The 4,952-nt window shown below is 42.6% G+C and overlaps 1 pseudogene; it reads left to right on the top strand.

Moving 5' to 3' along the window:
- The first annotated feature begins 2,604 nt into the window (after nucleotides 1–2,604).
- Nucleotides 2,605–4,302, top strand: LOC134220741 (trichohyalin-like; annotated as a pseudogene).
- The last annotated feature ends 650 nt before the right edge of the window (nucleotides 4,303–4,952 follow it).

Below are 4,952 nucleotides of genomic sequence, written 5' to 3'. Positions count from 1 at the left end.
AGGGGCGGGGCCACGGGCTCCACGCAAACGTATTCTGACCAGCCGTAGTCTGGTTTTCTCGGAAAATCGGCAGGACAATTGAACCGTTTGTTTGAGAAACTGCATATGTAACATTTTTGGACAAAATGAGATTTTTATATATTCTGAATCCTCGTCCAAAAATACGAAATACGAAAAAAAAATTTTTGTTCAGGAATGTATGAAATTTGTTTCGTTTGTTTGAGAAACTACATATGTCCACTTTGAGGAGCAATTGTGGAGTACTGCTTACATTTTTTGCACTGGAAGTGCCCCAGGGTGTTGAGTTTTGCCAAAAACTATTGATCTGTATCGAAGAAATCGAAAGATTCGGTGCAAATTTGTTCAAAAACAGTTTTTTGTTGTTTTCTCGAAATAGTGTAAAGGCTGCGGAGAAGGCAACAGCAATGATGGTTGCTACGGGCGATGGCAGCGACGATAATTGCTACGAGCGGCGGCAGCAAGGCTCAGAGAAACATCATCAAGGGCGTCTCATCGGAGGCGTTAAGCATTATAAACAGCCTCGTAAACGACATCTTTGTGCGTGTCGAGCTGGCCAAGCCCGCCGTTTTGGAGGGTTCCAAAGTCGTCACCAAGTAAGTCAGCTCCTAGTGAATGAACGAGGAAGTAGCTTCACTTAAAACGGCCCTTTTCAGGGCCACAGTCCCACTCAAAGAGGAGAGGACTTTTCGTACCGCGCACGCCGGAAATCAAAATTTTGAAATGAATTTCCACTACTGATGCCGTTGTCAGCCAATTTATGATTTGCCGCTGGAACACGATAGACGTCATCCATTCTAATACATTGTTTTGCAACGTCTCCATGCAAGGAGCGCATGGGTTGCTACCGACAAAGAATTTTGCCCGTCACCAAGTGATTATGATTTGCATTTTTTGCAGATTTTTGTCTCGGCTCAACCTTCTCTCGTGTAAGAAGATGGTTTTGTTTCCAATGACGCGCCTTTCCAATAATAAACAGTGAGTATACCGAAATCAGAATCTTGGGAAAATCTCTTTTGACTGCTAACGCAACTCAATGATGTGAGTAGTCATCATTGTTCATTTCCCGCAATTTTACTGCTACCTATTCCAACTTTCTACCGTCGCCAAGTGGCTATGATGTGCACTTTGAAGAAAATATTTCGGCTCGGCTCTCTTGCGTACAATGGTAGATTTGACAAGAATCGATTTTGATCCACAATGCGCCTTTCTAATCATTCATAGCAAACAAACGTTAATCCGTACCTTGCGTAAAAAATCCACTGCTAAACAGCCACTATAAAGAAACATTTTCAGTGGCGCCACTGGTATCCGGGGACCGTAATCGATGCCATTTTTGCAATCAACTCTTTCTTCTCATAAAATTTTGGTTCTGAGAAGAACCGATTTTCTTTCCACAATGCGCCACTAACAGTAATTAAACGATAGTCCGAAGATTGTTGTTTTTGGCGATGACCTCTCGTTGTGCCCGCTCTCCGAGAAAATTCAATTGAACTGAGGATTGAAGTCGAGCCCGTAAGTTGCACGATTTTGATGTCTGTGCTTGCGATGCACATACGCGATTGGTTGGTTTACCAATTTTTCAGTGTCTAGTAAAATTCAATTTTTCAATAGTTTAGCACCTTGAATGCATTTTTTCGATAGCAATTTGGCGACCAATTCATGGAGAAGCGTGGGATTTGATAGGTGGCTGATTTCGTTTGCTGCTACAATATGGTCACATAATGCTTGAATTGCGGTCCCGTAGTCGACGAGTCCCTCTAGTCGATCAGGAATCAGGAATTGATCGCACCTTCTGAAGAAGACTATTGATGAGGAGCTCCGGACGTCCGTAGCGCATTTGCAGAGCATTTATTACTTGAGGCACTGTGGCGGGAATAACAAGACGACTTCTCACACTTTCAAGCGCACTTCCTTTAAGTCATCGTTGGAGTCTAATCATATTCTCCCCATTCGTGTATCCGCAAGCTGCTGTAGTGTAGTTGAAACTGGAGATGAATATAAGCCATTCTGCTGGATCTCCGCTGAATATGGCAAGGTCTCTGGCCAAAGACTGACGTGCTACAACCTGCTGAGCGGTGGGACCTAGCTGAGGGTCAACGTGGACGGCTCGATGGGGATTTATGGGGGGAAGCTCTTGACGAATGGAATTATTTCGGGGCATACCGGGGTTAAATTGGATGCTGGGTCGTTAGGCCGAAGGTCATTAGGCCGAATGGTCATTAGGCCGAACGGTCATTAGGCCGAATGGCCATTAGGCCGAATGGACATTAGGCCGAATGAGTACTGGGGAGTGAAAAGTGACTAGTGCGAAGTGAGGAAGAAGTGGAACGGAAGAGGAAAAAAAGAAAAAGGAAGGAGATGGAAGAAGTAAGAAGGAGAAAGTAAGAAGTAAAAAGGAAGAAGGAAGAAAAAAAAGAAGTAGGGAGAAAAAAAAAGAAAGAAGGAAAAGGAAAAGGAAGAAGAAAGAAGGAAGAGGGATAAAGGAAGGAAGAATAAGAAATAAGGAATAAGGAACAAAGAAGAAGGAAGAAGGAAGAAGAAAGAAGAAAGAAGAAAGAAGGTAGAAGGAAGAAGGCAGAAGGAAGAAGGAAGAAGCTGGAAGGAAGAAGGCAAAAGGAAGAAGGAAGAAGGAAAAAAGAAGAAGACAGAAGGAAGACGGGAGAAAGATGGAGGAAAACAGAGGAAGAAAGAAGAAAGAAGGAAGAAGGAAGAAAGAAAGAAGAAGGAAGAAGAAAAAAGGAAGTAGGAAAAAGGAAGTAGGAAGAAGGGAGAAGGAAGAAAGAAGAAGGATGAAAGAAGAAGAAAGAGGAAAGAAGGAAGAAGGGAAAAGGAAGAAGGAAGAAGGAAGAAGGAAGAAGGATGAAAGAAGAAAGAAGAAGGAAGAAGGGAGAAGGAAGAAAGAATAAAAAAGAAGGAAGACGGAAGAAAGAAGAAGGAAGAAGGAAAAAGGAAGAAAGAAGAAAGAAGAAAGAAGAAGAAAGAAGGAAAAAGTGAGAAGAAAGAAGGATGAAGGAAGAAAGAAGAAGGAAGAAGGAAGAAAGAAGAAGGAAGAAAGAAGAAGGAAGAAAGAATAATAAGAAGGATGAAGAAAGAAGAAAGAAGGATGAAGATAGAAGGAAGTAGAAAGAAGGAAGAAGGAAGAAGGAAGTAGGAAGAAGGAAGAAGGAAGATGGAAGAAGAAACAAGGAAGAAGGAAGAAGGAAGAAGGAAGAAGGAAGAAGGAAGAAGGAAGAAGGAAGAAGGAAGAAGAAATAAGGATGAAGAAATAAGGATGAAGGAAGAAGGAAGATGGAAGATGGAAGAAGGAATAAGGAGGAAGGAAGAAGAAAGAAGGAAGAAGGAAGAAAAAAGGAAGAAGGAAGAAGGAAGAAGGAAGAAGAAAAAAGAAAGAAAGAAGAAAGAAGAAGGAAGAAGAAAAAAAGAAGAAGGAAAAGGAAGAAGGAAGAAGGAAGAAGAAAGAAGGAAGAAGGAAGAAGGAAGAAGGAAGAAGGAAGAAGGAAGAAGGAAGAAGGAAGAAGGAAGAAGGAAGAAGGAAGAAGGAAGAAGGAAGAAGGAAGAAGGAAGAAGGAAGAAGGAAGAAGGAAGAAGGAAGAAGGAAGAAGGAAGAAGGAAGAAGGAAGAGGGAAGAATGAAGAAGGAAGATGGAAAAAGGAAGAAGGAAGAAGGAAGAAGGAAGAAAGAAAGAAGAAGGATGAAGGAAGAAGAAAAAAGAAGAAGGAAGAAGGAAGAAGAAAGAAGAAAGAAGGAAGAAGGAAGAAGGAAGAAGGAAGAAGGAAGAAGGAAGAAGGAAGAAGGAAGAAGGAAGAAGGAAGAAGGAAGAAGGAAGAAGGAAGAAGGAAGAAGGAAGAAAGAAGAAGGAAGAAGGAGAAGGGAGAAGGAAGAAGGAAGAAGGAAGAAGGAAGAAGGAAGAAGGAAGAAGGAAGAAGGAAGAAGGAAGAAGGAAGAAGGAAGAAGGAAGAAGGAAAAAGGAAGAAGGAAGAAGGAAGAAGGAAGAAAGAAGGAAGAAGGAAGAAAGAAGAAGGAAAAAGGGAGATTGAAGAAGGAAGAATGAAGAAGGAAGAAGAAAGAAGGAAGAAGGAAGAAGGAAGAAAGAAGAAAGAAGAAAGAAGAAGGAAGAAGGAAGAAGAAAGAAGAAAGAAGAAAGAAGGAAGAAGGAAGAAGGAAGAAGGAAGAAGGAAGAAGGAAGAAGGAAGAAGGAAGAAGGAAGAAGGAAGAAGGAAGAAGGATGAAAGAAGAAAGAAGAAGGAAGAAGGGAGAAGGAAGAAAGAAGAAAGAAGAAAGAAGGAAAAAGGAAGAAGGGAGAAGGAAAAAGAAGAAGGAAGAAGGTAGATACAAAAAGGGGGAAAAAAGAAGTGCTAAGGTGAAGAAAGAACTTCTCATTTTTCTCTTTTTGCTTCTTTTTGCAAATTCGGCCTAATGGCCATTCGGCCTAATGACCGTTCGGCCTAATGGCCATTCGGCCTAATGACCTTCGGCCAAATGGCCTTCGGCCTAATGACCTTCGGCCAAATGGCCTTCGGCCTAATGGCCTGACACCGTTAAATTGTGGGTATGCGCCTACATTCAGTGATTCAAAGTTAGAGGGTGGATTTCTGATCGTGAGGCAGCTGGTTGGGGACTGCCTCCAACTGCGCCTTCTTCCGCATCGCCACCGGTTTGGGCCACCCAATGTTCTAGCCTTTCTACATGTTCCTGCTGATTTACCTGGTTTGACTGCTGCACATCCTCGTCTCTCGAAGCGGCCTTGTTGAGCAATTCAGCAATTCTGCATCATCAAGTTAGCACTATTTCCAATTCTATTTCCTGCTGCTGCTTCAGGCATTCTAGCTCCCGAGCAAGAGATGAGCCGGTTTTGCTCGAGAATCCACTTTTGCCAGATAAACTGGGAGCCACAGCACACTTGGCGCACTCCCAAGGCCGCTCGCTCACCG

The sequence above is a fragment of the Armigeres subalbatus genome, chromosome 3, assembly GCF_024139115.2.
Source record: "Armigeres subalbatus isolate Guangzhou_Male chromosome 3, GZ_Asu_2, whole genome shotgun sequence".
NCBI classification, from domain to species: Eukaryota; Metazoa; Arthropoda; class Insecta; order Diptera; family Culicidae; genus Armigeres; species Armigeres subalbatus.
This window is presented reverse-complemented; position numbering and strand designations above follow the sequence as displayed.